Below are 24,951 nucleotides of genomic sequence, written 5' to 3' on the forward strand. Positions count from 1 at the left end.
CTTTTTCCCTTTGACTGAGTGAAAGAAATCCTAGGGTAAACGCGTTTGAACAGCCGAAAGGAACTAATGGGAAAATCGGAGACAACTCTGATGCCTATATCAGAATAGAGTTCCAGAAATGTTTCGAGAACAGGATCAAATGGCGATTTAAGGTGTTGCAGTTGATGGGAAGCACTTCGAAGGCGAAAGTATCACTTTTGGGGAATAAACTTATATTTGAAGTTTTCTGTATATATGAAGTATCACCAATCTTCTTCAGCCCAAATTTGTAAGCTCCTTGATTGGTTTCATATACCCCACTTATGTACATAATAATTTAATTACATGTCTTTTCTTAAATTAATATATGTTCGAAAAGCGGAAAAATACGATTCAAATTAAATTGCATATAAATATGATGAGCCACCCTAATGCATATGTGTGTCAATGTACTTGCTGCATTAATATTGTTGTTGCTGAAGTTGCAGTCATAATACAGTGCAACGGTACATACGCTCCCATGAATATTTCATTGTCTGTTTATCTATTAATTTTCAGGTATTTTCCATGTAGGTGTGTTCGTGTGCTGTGTATGTATGTATGTGTGGATCTGTGTGTTTTGCAATCATTATTTTCAGTTTCGTTTTCATCTGGAATTTCATTTCCATTTCATTTGGCATTTTTGATCAAACAAACATTCGAAACAACTAACTATAAATAAGCGCGAACAAAAATTGCAATCGCATCTTTGTTTGTTTGTATGTGCACTTATATATATGTATGTACTTGTATGTACATATTCATACATTTAGGTCGTCGTGTATGAATTGATTTTGCTGCTACTACTGCTGCCGACGATGGCATTGATCTGCACTCTTGCATTTCAAGTAGTCGCTGCAATGGCAACAACAAAAATAACAAATTATTCAACAACTGTGCATCAAATCAACTGTCGCGTTGCATCCATTGATGAATGTGAATGCCGTTGCCAATAATAAATTTCAAATGTCTTCTACAAACAGTGTTACTTGGATATTTGTGTGTGACACCCAAAACTATACATTTCTGTTATTCTCATTGATTTTTTCAGAAAGTTTGAAAATAGTTATAAGTCATTCAGTTAAGGGCGTTGTTGTTCTCAATGCGAAATCCTCCTGTCCCAAGTAGTTCAAAAAAAATTTGATGACCTCATTGAAAACCGACTTGGGAAACTAAAATCGGTTGGAAAACAGATTACTGTATATTCAAAAGCATAAATTAAATTTCATTTGATGTTTATCCTACTAGAAGCTAAGAGCTTTCTAATCACGAGCATGCACATTTGATTATACGAATTATAAATGCAGGAAGCTTGCTTTTTCGAGAGTTTACTGCTCATCATTAGCATCCAACCTCGTCAACACCATACCAACTCGTATAAAATATTGTTAAGAAAACACCACCGAAGACATTTTATACGACTTGTGTTTCGACATGTCTAATGCTGTAGCTGGCGTTGGCGCTGGTGTTGGTGTTGGCGTGGTGGTGGTCGATCGTTGGCACAGCCAATGGCAACGTTGTTGTTGTTGATGTCGTCGCATTCAATAAATTTCACTTTCACTAATTATGTCACACGTCGATGACGATGCATACATATGTACGTACATGCCTGTATGCATGCGCGTACTTGAGCAAACGTCTGTCATTAAAAACTATTGAGACTTGATAATTCGAGTTTATGTTAGCTTCAAATAATTTTTGATTATGTACAACTTTGTAAAGTGGAGTTTAACAGTAGTTGCTTTCGATTCGCCACCCACTCACCAAATCGTTTGTTGGATATACATACTATATATATTCGGGTTGTCAATAATAGCGGAACATTTTGATCCCGCATTTCGGGATATTTTTAAAATGATCCCGGGATCCTTGGGACATAACTTTTATAGTATGAGTAAAAATTAAATATTATGAATTGTTATAACTTTGTTGACATAACGGATGTATGTAACAGCATGTATGGACATATACTCGTATACAGTATTGAAAATGAACGAAATAGGTCAACTGCACCCACCTCGCACATAACGGTAAATACACAAAGAAAAAAATTGTGATATCTGTCCTATAAATGAAGCAAAATTACTGAAATTTGTTGTAAATATGATAATAAATCAAAATCAAGCGCACAAAAACCAAAGCAAGAAAACTAATACCAAATGAAAAAAGAACTTTTTGAAAATAAAAATTACTAAGAAAACATGAAGCAAAATCTAGCAAAAATATACAAAAACAAATATATTTATTCCACTATATTATATATATATATATAATAGGTCTATTTATAAGTTCGTGCGGTTTTACAACAGATGGCGTAACTTGATTATTATTCCATCGATCCACATTTCCAAACATTCATTGGAGAGCTACTGTCGTAAGGCACAAACGTCAGTATAAGTTTTTTATTTGAAGCGTAAACAACAATATTTTTACCACACTTGAAAATGTCGAATTTCGTGCCAAATAATGTGTTTTTGCGGGGAATTCTTCTTCATTATTTTAATATGAAGAAAAAAGCAGCCGAAAGTCATCGTATCTTGGTGGAAGTTTATGGTGAGCATGCTCTATCTGAGCGAACGTGCCAGAAGTGGTTTGCACGCTTTAAAAGTGGTGATTTTGGCTTGGAAGACGAAGAACGCGAGGGTGCGCCGCCAAAGTTCATGGATACCGAATTGGAGGAATTGCTCGATCAAGATCCGGCTCAAACGCAAGAAGAGGTTGCAAAAACTTTGGGAGTTGATCAATCAACCATTTCCAAACGTTTAAAAGCCATGGGAATGATCCGAAAGGTAGGCCATTGGGTGCCGTATGAATTGAAGCCAAGAGACGTTGAACGCCGTTTTATGGCATGCGAACAACTGCTTCAACGGCACAAAAGAAAGGGTTTTTTGCATCGAATTGTGACTGGCGATGAAAAGTGGGTCCATTACGACAATCCAAAACGTCGGGCAACGTATGGATACCCTGGCCATGCTTCAACATCGACGTCGGCGCAGAATATTCATGGCCTGAAGGTTATGCTGTGTATCTGGTGGGACCAGCTGGGTGTTGTGTATTATGAGCTACTGAAACCGAATGAAACGATTACGGGGGATGTCTACCGACGACAATTGATGCGTTTGAGCCGAGCACTGCGAGAAAAACGGCCGCAATACGCCGATAGACACGACAAAGTTATTTTGCAACATGACAATGCTCGGCCACATGTTGCACAAGTGGTCAAAACATACTTAGAAACGCTCAAATGGGATGTCCTACCCCACCCGCTGTATAGTCCAGACCTTGCGCCATCCGATTACTATCTCTTCCGATCGATGCAACATGGCCTGGCTGACCAGCACTTCCGTAATTACGATGAAGTCAAAAAATGGATCGATTCGTGGATTGCGGCAAAACCGACCGAATTTTTCACAAAGGGAATCCGTGAATTGCCAGAAAGATGGGAAAAAGTAGTAGTAAGCGATGGACAATATTTTGAATATTAAATTTGTAACCATTTTACGTCAATAAAGTTTCAAATTTCGAAAAAAAACCGCACGAACTTATTCATAGTCCTATTATATAATTGGCGCGTACACCCTTTTTGGGTGTTTGGCCGAGCTCCTCCTCCTATTTGTGGTGTGTGTCTTGATGTTGTTCCACAAATGGAGGGATCTACAGTTTCAAGCCGACTCCGAACGGCAGATATTTTTATGAGGAGCTTTTTCATGGCAAAAATACACTCGGATGTTTGCCATTGCCTGCCGAGGGCCGACCGCTATTAGAAAAATGTTTTTCTTAATTTTGGTGTTTCACCGAGATTCGAACCTACATTCTCTCTGTGAATTCCGAATGGTAGTCATGCACCAACTTATTCGGCTACGTCGGCCGAATTAGCCTCTAATAAAACGAAAAGTCCAACTGCTGGATGCACAAACAAAACGGAACAAAATGGAGAAACTTTAAGCGGGATCGTTTCCATGCTCGCTATCTCCGGGCTCTGCTCACTTGACCAAAAATTTGCTACAATTTGTGAAAGCAACAACAAAGTTAGTTATACCTCATACAGCTCAAAACAGAATTGCAGCGAGACAGCAGGTAACGGGTAGATGGGTTAACGGGCGGTGATCAGATGACGTCTTAGAATTCAGTCGCTTAACAAAATTACGACGGTGATGGAAAACACCATTGCGACGAGACGGCTTTCAGCTAACATTTTGTGATTATAATAAAGTTTATTTTGTAGTAAAATCATTCGTTTGCTATTTTTTGAAGCAACTCGTTGAAGTTCATTGTTTCAAAAAAAAAAACAACGTCTTTCTAAATTATTGATAAGAAAACCCACAATTTCTTGTGCAAATCGAATATTATTTGATTGTTCTGATTGTCATTTTGACCAATCATTTTGATTTTTTTTTTAATTTAATAAGATACTAATGCAAAAATGCGAAAAAAGTTGAAAAAAAATGTTTTTTTCAATTTTATGTAATAATGTTTAAAAACAATGCACATGTTCCTTCAATTCTTTTGTAAAAGTTTGATCAGTCGGTCCGAAAAAACGGCTTGATGGATCGATTTGAAAATTTACAAGGTTATTAGTGGAATATTAAACTGTAAAAATCCCTAGACACATGGTACGCGTTACCCGCTGTCCAATACAACTCTATTCAAGAGGTACAACTTTTATAACTCATTATTTTTAGTGCTGCCAACCCTCTTTCAAGAGAATTTCATTACACCGCGTTCATTGAGGGAGACTTTAGCTGTTTGAAATTTGCGAATTCTTTTTTGGTATTGGTCGTCGGCTCACACACGGCAACTCCGTTCTATGCAGTTGTTTAGTTTTTTATCTACGGACAACAACAACATGGAGAGGATTGAGAACACAAAGGGTGTTGACAGGCAACGAGCATCACAAGTAACGAGTTGAAGCAGCAATTGTTTCCCTGTATGAACGCGGTCCTAATAACACTCGTTAAGTGCTTTTTGGCAGCACTTTTTCCAGGGTGTTTTTGTTTCTGCAAGTCGATGCAAAAGAATGCAACATGTACACACAGATTTTTCATGATAATTTTGCCAAGTATTCGACCATGACAGATACATTTTTCTGTGAGTGAGTGTGAGTGTGTATCTGTATTACTTTTGGTTTGGTGATATCCCTGTCAGGCGAAGCAATAGGGTATTAAAAAATTTGTTGTCCTAGTCAGAGGGTAGCATTTCCATATGATTATGCATACAAATGTGGATATAATGATTTTCAACCCTAATGTGTTTTTAAATCTTGGTATACAGAATTCTCATACTGTTTTCTCGAGTAGATAATTTTTAAATTACGCTTATGAGCTAAAATCCGTTTTATAAAAAATAACAATAAGCTTTAATGTTAGACTTAAAAGTACAGAGTTTTTGAATTTTTTAAATAGCGGTCGCTATTTAAGTTTTTCGCAAAAGAGCACCACAGATTGGAGTAGAAGTCATTTATTTATCTAATATTGCATGAAAATTAAAAAAAAAAATTATTTTCATTGAGAATTTGCAGAAACAGTCGCAAAATACTTTGTAAGGAGTTGTAGGGGATTGCGAAGTGATTTCATCAGAGTTCTTTTGTCTACAAAAACAAACGGCAATGCAGTTTTCAAGTGAATTTCATTCATCATTTTAGCATACATTCTATGTACATGTGCACATACATGTATGTCATAACAACGTTACTTAGGTACGCATATACATACATATGTATGTATAAGTAGGCATGTATGAAGTTATTATATCCTAATATAGATATATTCTGATTATTCGTATCCGGTTTCATTAATATACCATATGTATGTAGTAGAATTTACTCATACATATGTATGTATATTCTACATATATGCTACTCGTATACATATATGCACCTATTTATATGGTATATACACACAATTGTGTAGTTATATATGATTAAAATTCTCTGTTAACGAGGTATTAATATTCGATTGAGTGTAACCGGTTGCCTATTTGTAGCCATAAAATTTGTTTTTATTGCTATTGCATTTTTTCTTATTTCTGCTGATGAATAAAAATGTTCACCGCATCCATTAAAAGTACAAAGTTTAATTTTGTAGACATTACATGTAATTAAAAATAATAACATACTAGCATTGTTGACATTGTTTGCAAGTATGTATGCAATTTTCAAACTTTCAATATTTTGATAGCGCAACCACATATTACTTAATGATTACAAGCCACCTTCTCCCCTCACTTTGCACATTCATAACATATCGGCATTCTGCATATGCATGCAAGTATATTATATGTAAGCAAATATGGTATAGCTAAACAACTGCCTAACTGTGAGTAAGCGGCAAATAACCAGCCAAACTAGGAAAGTAAAACGAATTCTCTCCACTCAGTAAACTCTTGTCACATAACTGAATATGGTTGCATCTCTCGCCAATACTCAAAATGCATAAAAGCTGATAAAATAGCAAAACGGCAGACTCGGAGTAGCAATTAAGGTACTGCAATATAAATGTATATATGTTTGCATGTATTGAGAAGGGTATGTATGTGTGTGCGTTTGCGTATGACTGTATAGACAAAGTGCATGTGCGGTATATTTGCTTGCATGGCAGACGGGCATACATATGTACGAGATGCAGCTTTAACACTAGCACATACTCTTAAAATGCCGCTTACAACAGCAACTACAGAGAAGGTTGCCGCAGAGCTGGAGGTGCATGTAAACCAGGTGCAATTGAGAGTGAAATGAAAATGAAATTGATGTTAAGTTGTTGCTATTGCTGTGACTGTGACTGCGAATGAGGAGGCGCGACTAGCGCTGACTTTGTGTGGGGGACAACTTTTGCTGTTGGTAGGTTAGTGGGGGCGTATACGTGAAAAACTTCTTTCATACTCTTTTGCGCACAAATAAAAGTGAATGGAATTAGTTTGGAGATACATACATACTTATTTACACATATGCGCAAGTCGAACTATGTGTTTTCCAATATAAGTGTAAGTATACATTGTACATTTCTATATAAGTATGTTGAAAATGTACATACATATTGGTATGCGTGCAATTTTGAACTAAGCTTAATTTTTAATAGTTGCATATTTTACTAATACATACTAAATATATATTTATTACTTCTGTTTCTCTCCTCTCTTTTGTCTCTGATATTTACATAGTGTTTTTTGTTTTTATTTTTGTTTTTATTTTGTGTACTCAGAAACGCAAACACAAAGATTTTGCCTACTTTTTAGCGTCCATACAATACGTTGCAATTGCAAACTCTCTACATAAATCCTGCACTCTCCCTCTCAGCGCTCAGACCTCTTGACACATGGGCCATTGCTCACTACTCGCATTGTTCCCACTCCCCTCTGCAAAGAGAAATATTTGCAATTATTGCACTGCAGTTGCACACCAGCTCCTGTTTGTCAATATTTATATACATGTACATAACATTGTGTGAATGTATTGAATATGACGTGCATACCATGTATGTGCGCAAGTGTGTGTGACGCGTCGTGTGAGTGACCTATCTCAATGCAATTGCATGTGTCGTTTACCATTTTTAAGTTGTTCTCATTTATCTTCACTTAAATTGACGCAGAGTGCATTGATGTTGTTCTTACTTTTTATTGTCGCATAAGTAGATATACACATGGTGTGGTTGTAACTCTGCGCGTTGTAGTTGGTAGTAGTATGATTGCATGTGAATTGGTTTTATCGTCACACAACTATTTGGTTTGTTCATAAATAATTTATTATTTAATTCCCCAGTATGGCAAATACAAATACAAATATGTGCATACGCATGAGTGTATATGTTTGTATATAACGATTTGTCTTTGAGGGAATCATTTCGTCGTAGCTGCGGCCAAGTTTGGCATAGCGAGCGGAGTCTGTTTTTAGCACAAATATGGAGCATCAGATTTTAATTTTACAAGTACATGAGTATTTGTTTCAGTTTTAGTACAGTTATTAGGCAATAATAATTAATTATATTTCACATTTTCGACTCAGTATTTTTAATCATGAATTGTGATTGATTTCTTCTTTCGTGCAAGAATAATAAATAATTAATAAATTGTTAAATTGTTTTACCAAAATTAATATCAATGCGCCCAAGTTTAATAATTAGGTTTTAATTATCGTTACTTATTAATTATTTAAGAATAATTTTAATTTAATAACTTTTAATTTTATATTAAACTATTTGTACACTTTAAAAATCGAAGCATTTAATAGCGCAGATCAAATTACCATAACTAACGGCATTTAAAAAACTGTACTCTTAGTAGAGGCCCACATTATAAAAGGTGTATTTCACTACATTTTTAACAAATGACTATAAAGAAGAAAATAATCAATATTACTATTCCAAAGAGTGTCCATCATAAAAAGTGATACAATTTAATAAACAATTCTAATTTCTGCTTAATTACCATCTAAGTTGTATCCATAGCCTGCTCTTCTTACATTTTCATTAAACAAAGTCCCAAAAATTCTAGTAAGCGAACTGCACGAATTGCCATTTTTGCAATTAAATATTATTCAATATTATTCCTTTACATTAAATTAATTACTTCAAAATTAAGGAAAGCAAAATGTTTACTTATTGTATAATAAAATTTAAGTTTCTCTCATCTGACGACAGTAACGTGTTAAGTATATTATGGCCTTTATTGAATTGGACTGCAAGGATACAAAAATGAATTGAATGTAAAAAAGACAATCCTTTTGAAATTGGATGAGGAAATTATTTATGAAAGAATCGACATTACGGAGTTCAACGATAAATTTCTCTAAGAAAGCAAGATATCTTAGTGTGGCGCTCGACAGATGCCTCGCTTGAAATGGGCAGTTAGATGCTGTTGCCCACGAGGAAACGATGGCCTCTTTCCCCTGCACAATATTTTTGATAAAGCTTACAATTTATCCCCAAATTACTGGTAGTTTGTTAGAAGGCCAACAATAGGTAAAGAACTGCAAGCACTAACTTAAATAAATGACTACAATTGGAGTGCATTGGCGTAACTAAGACAATGAAAACTTGCCACGGATTTATTCAGTGCACGTCTATAAATACCCCTCTCCATATCATGATAGAGGAGGAAACTATTTTGGGAGCACTTAAACTTAATAATATTTCTAAACAAAGGAACGGAAATTTCACAAGACATATGAACATTTTTAAGACATTCATAAACGACTCAATAACTCCCGCACTAATTGTACAGGTGCTCTGTGAGACAGGTAACTCGTAGACTGAACTTGACTCAGAAATCTAGCACACAGATAGCTGATGTGGAAGTCGAAGATAGGGGTTTCTAGAGTAACAACATATTACTCCGAAATCACATTGCTACTTTAACCACAGTGCATTATGGCCCAATAATATTAATAATATCAATGTAGGTATGGAAAGATTCAAATATGCGATTGCCAAAATTTGCAAATATTCAGGTCAAGTTTTAAAAATTGCTAGTATGTACCAACACCATTTCAAAGGACCTATTTCTAAAAAGTGTATATTGATTTGCATATCAAATGTTTGCCGTTGATTCGAAAGTTTTTATCAGATAATTAGTATGAAAATTGAAATTAAGATTAAGGTGTTAGCCAATAAAAAATATAGCAATTTTTTGCTAAAATTGCAAAGCATACTGCAGCATAAAATGTTGTGTAAAATGAGTCCTCTGACAAGACTAAATGAGTTACAATACAATATAGTTTTTAAAAGTCTACAATTAAAAAAAAGAATGACCAAAAAAGTGCCTCGAAACAAGAATAATAATTTTTTCAATTGAATGTAAAAAGAATTAAAAAGGCCTTTTCTGGATTGAAAATCGCACTTCACCGCCACTTATATAGAAAGTATAAATCCAAAATACTATACACCATCCATTTTTGATGTTATATAAGTTGCAATCTCTAGTACCTGTACCTACAGAATCTACTAGAACGTTGATATAAAAATTGCATGCGAAAAACTAGAACACTAATATTAATACCTATGTTCCCAAAATAAAAAAATACATGTATACGTATTTATCTATCTACATACCTATTAATATACATAGTATATATAAGTATAACTGGCGCTTACACTCTTTTTGGGTGTTTGGTCGAGCTCCTCCACCAGTTCATGGCGCGCGTCTTGATTTTGTTCCACAAATTGAGGGCCATACAGCTTTACGCCGACTCCGAACGGCAGATGGTTTTTATGAGGAGTTTTTTCTTGGCCTGGAATCCTTCTTAACCCTGCGCATGAATGAATTTAGTCTGCAGGATATAAAGGTATAATGTGTATTGTAAGGCTATTACTTTAGTTTAGTCATATACTACAAATTCAATTTAAAAAAATAGTTTAACATAGATGAGAAAAATAGCTATTATTTTATTTACTTTTTATGCATCTTTTCTAATATCTCGTTATTACAATTATGTCAATCTCCCTACCATATTTATTGTACTTACGGCCTTTCTTCAAACTGCTCGAAATATCTAATTAACTTTTATTAGTTTTTTAGGGCTTTCAGTCGGCTTTATTAGCAAAAAATGGCGTAGTCCTATACAATTTGGGACAAGCTCTGCAGGACAACATGCATAATAGTAGTTGGATACGAAAAAACTCGACTAGAAGATAGATGCAACTTTCGACAGGCTACAGTAACCGAAGTTGAGCCTAGTGTTCACTTACCAGTAGTACCGAGGTGATTGATTCATTGACAGTAGGCGGCTTAGTGTAGTTAAAGTCGCACTCTGAGTGGCATAGGCTTTCGTTACGTGCTTCTCGTAAAAACCAAAAAACAATATCATAATTTTGCTAATTAGAACTATATCTAACATAATCGCAATTTTTTATAAGTAACCCGAAGTAGATAGTTTGATATGAAAAAAATATTAAACATTTGTTTGTATAATATGTATAAGTATATACATTTGTATGCATTCCTATTTATGTACACACATATTTGCAACGAATTTGTTTTATTGTTTTCGTTGCACTAGTGCATGCAAGTCATGCACTCCTTTTTGGCTCAAGGCCTTTGATAATTTTGTTTCACAATTGCGCAAACTCATACATTTACTCGTGCACACGCCAACACGGCTACACGCAGATACTTTGCCCGACTTGCAGTGGCAGATACTTATAGATATACACAAACATATGTATGTATTTAGGAATGACTACATGCAACCCCAATCGATAGTGAGTGGTTGGAAACTGTAAAAGCGGGAGTAGAGTGGCAAGCGCCGTTTCATATCGGCAGTCAAGCATTTAGGCCTGACAATAAGAATATTTCCAGCGATTGAAATTAGTATACGTGCATATCCATACTCACTCACGCATATGTGTGTATATGAATATGTAAATACATATATTTTTGGCAAAATGAATATTAAGGTTGCAGCAACAAAGACTGCAAACAGACAATACCCGCGTAATTTAATTGCGTGAATGGAGTTCTCGAATAGGCGCTTTTTTATCAAGACTCACATGATTATACACATACACATGTACGTAATACGTATTCACTTTATTATTGCTTTTATTTCTGTTTCACGCGGGTGCGTAATATGCCGGCAATTTATTTCTTACGATTTTCAATAATGTTAAGGCCCCAATGTGCTAAATATTTCCAATTTTAAATCCCTCCTGTATGATTATTAGGCATATTGTTTAGTTTTTGAGAAACAAAATTAAAAGTTGATGTGTATTATTTTATCCAAGCAACCTGTGGCGCATGGGTGGAGAGGTTAGCATTTGCGCCTTTCATATTCAAGTACAAAGCAACTAGTGACAGCAACAATTTTAAAATATGCAGTGTCCGCTTATGAGAAAAATATAAAAAGAGTTCATAAAAATGTGTAATAGTTGTATGTTTAAGCAGTTTTATTTCCAAAACAAGAATATTAATACATACATACATATAAAACAAAGGAAGGATTTTCATCAAATTTTAAAAGTCAGAAATTTTAGTTTAACGAGTTTTTTCTTTAATTTCAATATCTTGAAGATGTATTTGAAGATCAGTAAGCAGATCAACACCCTTAAGGTCGTTTTGGGTTAGAGAAAAAACTTTTAATTTTCTTATAGCTAAATAATTCTCTTTATAGAAATTTAACTTGGCGTCAATCTCATTTTCTATTGTATTTCAACTTCAGACGAGATGGCCAACGATTCTTCAAAATATTTTGTTTATTATCTAAATTAAGATAATCTTCTATGTCAACTTGAATTTCGTTCTGAACTCGTATTTACTGTATTTACTTAAATATATACCTGGCCACGCAAAATTTTAGGGGCCCTCTCCATTTATTTATTCCACATCATGATATGTGATCCCGTTAAGCTCATCATTTAAGAGAGCAAGTTTGAAATTCATATGGTTCTCCCGGTTCTATGAACAGAAATCTTATGAGATCCTACCCAAGTGAGTAATATTTCTACTCTGAAACTCACAGCAACCCTCAAAATTTGGTACACTACGCGATCTAAAGCATAAAAATGGGAAGGAGTTTTACAAACTTACGCTCCACAGCGGTACCTCAAAGAATATCTGCACAGAAAAGCAACCTAATGTGATGTAAATAATCTCAAAAGATGCTTTGGTTATTCAGTGTGACATCAAATCCACAATTTCAATCAAGAACTTGATCGAAAATAGTTACAGAAATAGTCTGCAGATCAATTTCAATGCAGTTAGTAACTTTTTGGACTGATCTTCATAAATTTGAACTGAAAGTATCCGAGTTTGCGAATGCGTACTCAAACGATGCAACTAACTATTTTCTTAATAGATTATAAATGGTATTCTACCTCAACTCAATTAAAATACTTACTATTATATACATAAGTATGTACATATTTATATAGGGTGGGCCACTTAAAAAGTAGTGAGACAAAAAGTTAGTTTAACATCTGCGGTTTCAGAAATGGGTGAATTTACGATTGAGCAAAATGGTGGATCGCGATTAAACTGGAAGCAAATTAGTTTGTAAATTTGGTAAAAGAGAAATGTCATCCGTGCAATTTGCACGTGCACAGTTTCACGTATTGGATACAACAACACGTCCTCCTGGTCGTACAGTGCACACAGTCGAACAAATTGAGGCTGTTCTCACAGTCTAACACTTCACGTACGAGTATACATGCATATGTACACCTTTGCAGCGAATTTTGAACAAAGACTTCGATTGACGCGCACTCCAAGGAAATGATTTAGATGAAATAGTATTCCATAATTAAACGTAAAGATTGTGCTTTCAAATAAAAACAAGCACCAGCTATTTAAAATTTTAAACGTTAGTTGGCCCACCCTGTATATAAAAATTCTCATACCCTTAGATTTACATGCAACAATCAGAAAAAGGCGCGAAGAATGGAGGCAGAACATGACCCAGTTTTGTCGGAAAGTTGCTGCTGTTTTATAATCGCATTATTGTTTCTATATATGTCGGTCGTACTCGTTACACCACAACCCAACAGCGCAACGACAACTGGAAAACAACTTGACAACAGCCTGAATTTCATTTCATTACTTTTCAAATGTAAATGTAGTCAAGCAAGGGAATGCGAATACATAACAATACGCACATAATTACACTCATACACGTACGTATTTATAAAAAAACATGTGTACGTATGTTCCTACTTTGTGTATAGTATATAGCTCATATACAATAATGCACAATTATACCTTATATTTTTACATACACTTACCCATCTTCTGAATGTGCATGGCACTGTAAATATGTGCATGCTTAAAATTTATGTAAATACATATACAAACACATACTACATATTGGGTATATTAAAAGATCGTTTACCGTTTATTTTTTACAGAACTGCAAAAATTGCATTTAACGCCTGCAATCTCAAGAAACTCGTACAGACATACACACACTGCACAAACTGCAGGCCTACAAACAGCAACTCCGGGCTACTTCATGTCGTCTGCATTTAGTTAAACTCTACTAGAAATAAATTTAAAGAAGAAAAGAGGAAGAAAAACACAAAAAGGGAAAAAGGTGAGTGAGTCATGGTGAAAAGTATTTGCATATGATTTTTTCGTCTACTTTTTCCAAAGCAAATTGTGTATAAGCATGTGTTTAAAACTCAATACTTTTAACTAGTATACCATAAAAATCACGCGTTGTATAAGTCATGCGTCATTGTGATTCCAAACACATATAATTACTGTTACGACAAAAAGTAAACAGAAAGTAGCTGTCCAAAAAAACCGATAAAATAATCTTATAAAATCCTTCTCGATATTCATTATTTTGTATTCGTACCTACAAATTATTGTCGTTTCGATTTTGGATATGCACACACTTACATATGTTTTGAGGTAAATGCATTCAATATTTGGTGCGTGTTTAGCGCAGTCTATTCACCCAAAGCACGTAAATTCATGGAAGCTTATTAAAAGTCACGCAACTTTATTCAACTCTTGACGCAAAGCACTGCATTCATAATTTTTCAATACATTAATATTTATAAAAAGGAAGAATGCATTTAAACTTTGCCACTTAACATTCATAAATAGTATTTGGGTACTGTGCTTGCCCACTTTATTGCATATGTATGTGCGTTTGTGTCTAAACTCCGATATTTAGGAACAACTTTTAAAAATTCGAAGCTAAGACACTAGCATAGAGATTTAACTCTAATATCTTTTCAAAGCCTCGAGCTAGTACGCCGCCACTATGTGGCTAAAGAGATACTACAATTTTGAGTTTAAAGAAATACTAGGCTCGGCGATACCTTTACTGGCGTCTCCGAAACTGGTTCTGAGTTTATGTCGGAGAAAATTAGTATGGGGTTCACTTTCCTTTGACAAAATATGGACTACATAGCGCGGCATATGTAGGTATATAGAAATACAGGTTTGTACGTATCTTCAGTGACACCCAAGCTGGGCTAAAGACATTAATCAACTGTCTAACTTCTTCAAAACTATAAAGTTCTGAAAAGCAAGTCACGGGCTATTTGCGCGTGTGTCGGTAAATATGAATAGAATATTTCACCATTTCGGTAAAGTGAGCTCTGACAAAGGTTTCATGCCGTTCCAAACCCTCCAATAGCCAGTTAAGAAGTTCGGTTTATGTGTTCTTATCGGATATTTCTCTGAAGCTGTTGGCCGGTTACAAGCCTGTCGACTGTGCGGCTGCCGTCTTGCTAGATGAAAGAAAGCTTTCACATGTTCCACCTGCAACGTGTTGAAAAGAAATATGTACGGTATGTTCAACAAATGCATTACCGGAAAAATTCAAACTAAGAGTTCCGTTATACAAAAATTTAAATGCTGTCAAATGTATATAAAAGTTATTTTTGATGTGTTGTTAGATATGTTAAACTATTTCTATTTATCAGTACTCTTCTTAAACATTATTTTCTTATTTTCTGCTAAGCTCCCACCTTTCAACGGCACCATAGGAGATTAATATATGTATATATTTAACTTCTCTTGGAATCCAATCTTCCACATTGTCAACCACGATACTGGTTGCAAGTTAATGGGACGAACCAACACTAATACATATATTCGCACTTCATGCATATAAACGTTAGTTGTAGATTATTACTTTTATATTGATTCATACTAAAGGATATAAAAACTTCGTTATCGATGAAAAAATTGGGTACGTGTGGACTATCTGTCCGGTAGGACACGCTTAGTGGTGACTATATCGATTTATTTTTTTAAACAATTAGAGTTACTGAAGTAAAAGTGTACCCTTTTCTTAAGAACAAAATTACGACCTCGCAAAATGCTTGAAAAATTTGTTTGACAAGCTTTTACACAAATTTCCACGACTGCACAAATATTCCATATCGCTTCAAACCATCAACCTACTTAAATTATAACTTTTTTATTGAAAATTTTATTATATCTGAAATTGTCTGTTCTGTATTTACCGAATTGCGATGATTAACATCTCCATAGGTTCACTAAAATTCTAGGAACGATCGCACATCAATTTTTAAGGCCAAATTTTCAAGAACCCAAGAACTTTCTAAAAATTCAGTATTTTTATTAATAAAAAAGTAAATATACGTACATATGTAAGACTCAATCACATTAATTTCAGCTCTTAACATATTACAAACTTATTTTTACATGTGAACATGTAGTAATTATTTAGAGCACATACATAGTTGCACAATTTCATATTGGAATGTAAAGCAGTAGCTTATCGGCATCAGTAAGCAGCACTGTTTATCAATATAGAGCTGACCCGCAGCACGGAGTAAATGGTCTTTAGGCACACTCGAGGGTTTTAATTTTTTCCCCAACAAAAAATGTAGGTTTGATACCAGTACGAGTACTACAAAATTTTAGAATTTCCTGGTTCAGTTCGTTAATTAATGGAAAATAATGTTTTCAATATTACTACTGCCAATCATATCGCTATCATGTAAATCGCAAGGATGTTTGAATTTTTCTGAAGGCTTTTCTGCCGAAGCCGCACCGAAACCGAATCAAAATCTTTTGTAGCCGAACATAACCAAAGCCAAAGTTTGATCGTTCTCTAGTAATAAGTAAAATAATAATTATCATAACAGCGAGCAATGAAATAATCCATGTGTACCAAGCGTTTCCATAATAAAAATTTAATGCTACACAGATTCGCTAAGGACTTAATAAAAAATTGTCTTGGGCGTAAATAAGAAGTCGAATCCAACTGACTTGGCCACCTACATGACCAACATACCTATGCTCATATTCTTATATACTTATACATACAATTTTATATGTATGTAAATATGAATATTTATGCGCAGATATGTAAATTTTGTATTCGTATAAATAGCTGATGGATACCTATTATACATGCATAGGTTCATTACTTTCGTATGATTGTTCAATATACATACATACATATGTATGTATATACGCATGTATTTATGTATGTACGTTTGTAAATAGATACTTGTGAATGTTTGCTGCTTGTGTTGTGAAATTTCGAAATGATCTTTGCATATTTATAACAATGGCTTGACAATGGTAAGATATTTCGTCTATTGATTTACATTTCTTCGACGCCTTGCCAACATCGTCGAGTTAAGCTTTGCCAAAATCATTAGATCCATAAATGGGCCAGTCATGCAAAAAATTGTGTGCAAATAGATATGTTCGCAAATATTTGCTTAAAAATATTAACGATTTTGTTATTGGTGTAGCGATGAGGCGTGTATGTAAGGCCGTGTATTTGGTCAACAAACGAGCTCGTGTACAGAGTACAAAAAGTGTAAATAAAAATAGAAGTACTTGGCCAGAAATACCAAAAGACTTGTTGACTTTAATGACAAATTATGTGAAATTTCGACAAAACTTACGGCCATACATATTTAAATGAAAATATTATCCCACAAGCTTGACTGTACATTCGTTAGATTTTTGTTTTATAGGAAGCCTCAGTTGGTCAATTAAAAAATTGTTTTTTGCATGCATTTCATTCGAAAAATACTTATTACGGAATTGTCGTGAAAACATAGAAATCATGCAGGATTTCTGAAAAATGCGTATATGGAAATATTAAAACGACCAGTCAACTTTTTAAATAATTTACTTTTAAAGCAATACTGACAATTAAATAACACTATATCAATAATATTTATGTCGAATGTAAAAGAGGTGGGGAGCAATTCGTGTACCAAATTTGTACGGCATTCTCAGACCTTTTTAATTTTACTTGCGTTGATTAAATACATATATATTTTGGGTCTATTATTTACACCAGATTTGAGTAATTTTGCTTCATTATAAGCAGATATCAGGGGTTTCTCTTTTTTACCATTAATTAGGAGGTGACCGTGGTTACTTAAGGATTTTGCCGCTTTTTTATCATTCTGAGTATTTTACAATAGTATATGCTGCCAGATGGCACTCGTTACGTGAACAAAATCAGAATACCCTTGGGCACAAGCATGCGAGTATAAAAACGAGACAGTGGACTTATTTGCAACAAAGCTCTAGCGAATTCTGCGCTCAGGGCATATTTATGAAATAAGCCTATGCAAGATATATGGGATCATAGTATTTTTTTTTATGTGGGCGGCACAACAAAAAACGCAGTTTGAGCTAGTAGACCGAAAATATAATTCAATGGAATTTCAACACAATATTTCGAAGTAATTTTTATTAAACTAGGCTTGCTTTTTAATAGGAACTTCTTAGATGTTCTGCATAATGTCAGATAAGCAGTTAGGCATAGTGTCTAATAAATTTCGCGGAACGTCTTCAGAAATCGACTACAAGCTGCAATAACGGTAAATTATAGTTCCGATCGGTCTCTAGTGCTGCTTGTTTTCATGGAGTGCAAATATTCTAATGGGATTTAGATGAGGTTAAGGAGTCGTTAATACCAAATTCCTAAGTTGGTTTGACTCGAACTACGAACGAGTATCTGATTAATAATAGTAATCTGAACATAAATAAGTGTTTCCAAATTACCTTTTCTAAGGTAAGGAGAAAATCTGCACCGAAGCTTGCACCTCTATCTTCACTGACGGTTCTAAGATGGAATCGGGAGTCGGAGCAGTGGTTTTCTTTAAATCAGACAATTTATCTATCTCCTTTAAACTGCCGAATACTACTAGTGTTTTTCAAGCGATCCTGCAGGCATGCAAAATGCTTAGGGAACGTCAAGCCGCGATCAAGGCTCTGACGACGCCATGGTACAGAACGAATCTGGTAAACTCCTGTAAGAAGGAGATCAAATCTCTTGAGTGTGCAGGTAGCATTTCTCTGATCTGGGTTCCAGGACATAGAATCATAGAGGGATATGAAATTGTTGATTAACTTGACCGGAAGGGGATTGAATTGCCCTCAGAGACCTCCTACCCGGCATCGGCATCCTCCTAACAGTTGTTAAAGGGGAACTGCACAAATTATTTCTCAGGAACGCACAGAAAAGATGGAGCTTCATTGCTTCATGCGCTATATCGAAAACCCTTTGACCCCCGTACAATATACGAAGGACTCGGAAAGTCCTTTGGACTCCTCGCCCTTCAATTTCTAAACTCGTAGCTGTGTTTACCTGTCACTGAACGATCGGCACACACGCGGAAAAGCTAGGGTTACCATTTAACCCTCTTTGCAGAAGCTGTGGGGACCTTTCAATGAAGGAGACTGTTGAGCACTTTCTCTGCGAATGTCCTTGTTTAGCAGCTAAATGATTAAGATCACTGGGTGCTGTACGCCAACCTAAATCCTGCCTGTTGGAGGTCTCATAATGGCGCTTATTAGTTTTGCTTGAAGAGTGCCAAACTGGCACTTCACCTACCTACCTACCTTTCCTAAGCGTGCACTGTTATCTTTATCTCATATCTAGCACGCCCCTGTCACATGTAAGTGAAATGAAAGACTTGGATGTAATATTTGATTCGAAGCTTACTTGCTACGATTTCTCCGATTATACGTTCCAAACTTGAGTATGCATATCCGTATCATACATGCCATGCTGTTAGAATTTTTTTTTAATATTCGTAGTTCTTCTACCTGTATGTTGGTCACCCAAAATCTCTTTGTGCTCGAAATGCTCCTATTATTAGACCCTTAATTGAGTTTAATAAAATCTCTAAATTTGTTCAAATAGATTTTTCATTTTCAAAATATGGCTAATTGAAATTTTTGAATATTTATAATAATTATAGTTTAATTGCACTTCCTCTTTTTAATGCCTGCTAACCTTAAAATAAACTCCTATTCCTTTTAGAGATGTTGCGACTAAATAGCCCTTAAAAATTAAATAGTTGAAATTGTGTTTTTAATTTGTAAGTTACGATTTCGCATCAGTTTTATGACTTGCGTCAATAAGTAAGTGACCTATTAAATTGTATTTACCGACACCCTGCATACAAATTTAATATATGTACATATTTATGGACACAGCAACTTTCAGTCAATTGTAAATTAATTCGAAAAGGTAAGTAAATACAGTGAATTTACACTTGAATTTACCCAGTAAACACTTTTGTTCGGTCTCAAGTTGAGAAGCATTTGATAACTAATCATTTTCTCAAACTTCAAGTTTTGCAACACAAACGCGCGTTAATTTACCTTTGCCACAATTTTAAATTTTAATAGGGGATTTTCTTTAGTTCCCAAATTGAAAAAGATCATAAATCTCAGCTCTATCTCAAGGAAATGGAATCCATATTTATTTATTTCACGAAATCAGGAAAACAAGATGACTGTCAAAAATTACACAAAAATTATTTTAACAAAATGAATTACATGACAGCATTTTTTGCATAACAAATTTGTCTATATCTGATTGAAACCTACATCCGTCAGTTGTATTATTTATAACTGAAAATATTTATTTTAAAGTCATCAACAGTATAACAGAAAGTCTGCAAATGCGAACAAAATGTCATTGATAAATAACGCAAAGAGTATTGGACCTAAAAAGGCCCTCCAGAGAAGTCAGTGAATGTTTCAGAGGTTATACTTTACTATCAATTGTGTCCATACAACACCTTCCGCATAAATAAAGTTTCAAGCATTGCAGGAAAACAGGGTGAAACCCAAACGAAGATAATTTATATTATAAAATTTTGCAAGCTTTGTTCGTGTAAATGCAGTCTACTTCTTGCATTGCTCAGAAGGCTCTTATGTAATATTCATTAAAAATGGCGAGCTTAAATACTGCGGACAGTCCAGTGACGCATCCATGCTGATTGCATGAAATTAGATTTTAGTGGCAAAGGTCATCTTTTTTTGATAATGGTTTCAAGTTTAAAAATTATTGAGAGCTTAGAAATTGTTCAATAATTACTTACTTTATTTTTATTGCCGCTTTTAGAAATTGAGGATATATTTTTTTAATTTCCAGTTATCGATGAAAACTGCTTATTTAAGATTACTTTTAGAGGAGAGATAACTATAGGACTTTTATTTAGAAAAATTACTGAAACCCCATCAATATCAAACTTTATGGAGGGTTTTAAGCTTAAAATTACATGCTCGACCTCATCATCTGAAAGACTTAGGTACCCAAAATTCAGAGTTGAAGACTAATTTAAAAACGGATGTAAAAAGCGATAAAAATCTGAATCATTATCAGTCCAAGCGTTGCCACTGATACGTAAAAATACGCAATTATGAAAAAAGAATTAATTTTTATGCATGAATATTTTGGTTCACGCATAAAAAAATAGTTTGCTACTTTACTACAGCGATTCATATTATCTAACTATTTTAATTCGCCAAAACATAATACAGTACATTTATTTCAAATATTACATATCCTATACATACATAGTTTATCACATGTGTGGGTACATACATATACAAGTATTGTAATAAAGTTGATTACAAACATTTGAGAGAAATGTAAGAAAATATTACAAATGATAAGTAATGCTGAATAACCCATTGAGAACTAAGATTTTTTCAAAGGTTTAAGAATTTGTTTCATATCTTTATTGGGTATGTACATATACATATGTATACTCGCATAAACCCATATACATGTATGTACCAGCTTCAAAAATTTGCACTGAATTTTAGCGAAAGGCTATGTGTGCTTGGATAAGTAAATATTGACTCAAATATATGATTCGTCATCAATTCAGAGTTGAGGAAAGTGCGTATAGTTATGGATCGTGCTAAGTATACGTGAAAGTTACTCCATTGTCTCAATGTTGTAGTCGCCTCCAAAATGAATTCTCCTCTTTGGACCACATCAATGGAAAATTTTGCTTTTATCTTCCTTATTTGTACTTGTTTGAATGTATATGCGATATTTCTTGTTTACCTTTTCGATGCTTTTCGTAAATATGTATACTGTTTCAGAATTTAATTACATTTGCAGTCAATTTTGTCGCGAATTGACATGAAATGATGGTATTTACTTAACGCAAATTTGTGTTTTATAATGCCAAAATGCAGCCAAACGTTTTAAGAGAATTTTGATCACATAACTGTATCACGTATTTGTTAGATTTAAGATTTTGTTGAAAGGTTTTTTTTTTTGGGTTTGTAATTTCACACACATACACTCGTTTTGGGTGTTTGGCCGAGCTCCTCCTCCTATTTGCTCCCTCCACAAATGGAGGAACCTACAGTTTTATATCGGCATCGAACGGCAGACGGTTTTTTTTAGGAAATTTTTCCTGACAAAAATACACACTGACACTACCGAATGGTAGTCACGCATAAACACATTCTCCTACTTCTCCAATACATAGGACGCCGATTGTTCCAATATATAATTACAAGAACTTGTGTTTTTTAGACTATTAATTGAATTAAATAAATAAATTAAATAAATAAATAAAGAACTAAGAGAAGTTTTGTTACATAGCTTCATCATCCTCAAACCAAGCAGTGCAAATGCAATTTTCTTTTATAAATAAATGAATGAATGTAAAGGTTGGTCAATATAATGTTTTAATTATGTGCTATTTAGACAGTGACTGCTCATTTCCGCTGAAAATCTTGATAGAAGTTAGTAGAGCAGCTCTTCTTTTCTTATGAAGCACATTTTCATCTCGCCTGCTTTGTTAACAAGCACACTCTTAAAACTGTAAACCAATGGACATCTCGCGCAGGGCGCAGAGATACTTTTTACTAGGAAGTATAAGGTCCTGGCGTGGAACCTGCCGAAGCTAGGCAACAACGAACTACTTCTCAAATATCATGCGAGATACCTCGGAGTAATACTGGGCAACAAATTGCTGTGAAAGCACAATGTTGAGGAAAGGGTGAAACCGGCCAGTAATGGTCTGTATGGCATGTAAAAGAATGCTGGGCGTTACTTGAGGTCTATCGCCCTCTCTGATGCATTGGCATCGGCAGTAGTTAGATCGATATTGCTATATGGGGCCTTAGTACGGTGGACTGCGACAGGAAAATTGACATACTTAATGCCACTGGAAAGGATTCAGCGACTCGTTGCTCTTTGCATAACAGGAGCGATGAAAACCACTCCAGCGAAATCCGCGCAGCTGCTGGAGTATTCACTTTTAGAAAGCTCGGGCATAGCTTAATAGGAAAGAGAAGTTCAAGTTGCACAGAATACATGACTACATTAGGAGAGAAGGCTTCATACTACAATTGAAGAGGAGGGATGATACAGGCATGAAGCCTGGCCGTAGGACTTTTTATATCTAGACATACGGTTCTAAGACTTTGGACGGAGTGGTAGCGGGCAACGGGCAAACGAAGTAGTAAATGAGATAGCAAAAAGTGATGTTAGACTAACATTCGAACAAAAGAGCGACACACAAAAACCGCTAAATACATCATACAACGAAATATACGACTACATGAAACATTCAAGTGTAGAACAAAGTGCAAAAACCGACTCAATTCGTGCTTATGCTCTCACGAAATAGGAACTGCTATCACGGACAACTGCAAGAAATGTAGAGAGAGCGTGTTGAGGAAAATTTAGAACACCTTCTGTGTGTTTGTCTCACATTATAAAAAACGTGTTTAAAATGCCTGGAGCCCCACTGTTTGAGGGTCTGGAAGACGTCTCAAAAGCGTATCTCGTAGCTCTGCTGAGATTCACCAAACGCGTCGACATCCTACATGATGTCCACTTTCAGTATTCGTCTATGCGTGGCTTAATGCCAATCAGGGTAAACTAACCTAACCGTTGTTAACAAGTAAAACAACCGCATACTGGCATCGGAAAATCCGCTCGTGATCATCGAGAAACCAATGCAATTTGATGTGAATTTAGAGCAGTGGCATCATTAGAAAATTTTTCTTTCAAAATGCTGCTAGAAACGTTATTTCAGTCAACGAAAAGCGCTACAGAGACATAAGAAATTTTATTTTTGATCGGCAATTTAATACATGAACTTGGACGTCTTTGGTTTCAGCAGAATGTCTACTCAGCCCATGCCACAATCGATCATTTGCACGCCAAGTTCAGTAATCGTGTTATCAGCCGTCTGGACGATGTCGGTCGGCCACCCCGGAACTGCGATTCTACGCTGTTAAACATTTTTTGTGGGGCGCGTGAAGGACTGAGGCTAATGTACATAATCCATTAACGATTCGCGTCTTTAAGGTTAGTATTGAACAAGATATTCGTGAGATAGAGCCAAAAATCGTCACCAAGACCTTGGAAAACTTGGGTGGTATGATGCGCTATTACGAAGCCAGACCAGGTAGTCATGTGATTGAAATCGTATCATAAATTATGTAAATGACTGCTCCTTCACATATACGAAAATAAAAATTTTCTTAATTTGTTTGAATGCATAAAAAAAATCACGATAAGGACCACCCTCTATCACCAGTTGGCAACCAGCATATTACTCTGCCTACGTTCTTCAAATGGTGGAATCCGTGGCTTAACCCACCTGCAGTTTTTCAATAAATAATGGATCCATCTAACTTTTCGCTATGAAATGCGATTCGGTCTTTGTATATATACGAAGGCGCAGTAAAATAATAATCAAAATTTTTAAAATTGAAATTACATTTCCCACTCAGAAGTGTATACCTAAAGAACGACCTCTTTAAACACTTCAACAGCCTCTTCAGGCGTCATGACGCTAATCATTTAGTGCCAAATCAGGTCATTGTGTGCCAATGCACATCTGAAAGGCGGATGAGCTATTAATTTGATCCGTGAGCCGATACGTGAAAGGCCGGATTATCTTGTTGAAGGAGGATTCGTCTTCGACAGTTGATTTTTCACAATTTCCGAAAACTTCTAGCAAAACAATAGTTATGTACCACTCAGAATTCACAGTTTTAAGTTTCTTTGGTACTACAGTTGTGACATAACCAAATTTTCCGAAAAAACAGGCGACGATTTGCTTTTAGGTGCATTTTCCAAGAAAAACTTGTATTGGATTAAGCTCGCCTTGGAACACCCATACAGTCGATTGTTGTTCTGTTCCACATTCCTCAGCTGTTACGGCATCATAGATGTGCTTCCAACCACCGCGGCTGCATTTCTTCAAGTTTTTT

At 35.1% G+C, this 24,951-nt stretch overlaps 1 protein-coding gene across 5 annotated transcripts in view; it reads left to right on the forward strand.

Annotated features, from left to right (window-relative positions):
- The window catches only part of LOC128859677 (solute carrier organic anion transporter family member 74D), a 146,358-nt gene that overhangs the window by 85,229 nt on the left and 36,178 nt on the right, over nucleotides 1-24,951 (forward strand). For all 5 annotated transcript variants that reach the window (XM_054096682.1, XM_054096679.1, XM_054096683.1 and 2 more), the window contains one exon: nucleotides 13,845-14,029. The gene's annotated coding sequence lies outside the window, so the exon portion shown is untranslated. The remainder of the gene's footprint in view (nucleotides 1-13,844; nucleotides 14,030-24,951) is intronic.

Source organism: Anastrepha ludens, chromosome 4 (assembly GCF_028408465.1).
Source record: "Anastrepha ludens isolate Willacy chromosome 4, idAnaLude1.1, whole genome shotgun sequence".
NCBI lineage: Eukaryota > Metazoa > Arthropoda > Insecta > Diptera > Tephritidae > Anastrepha > Anastrepha ludens.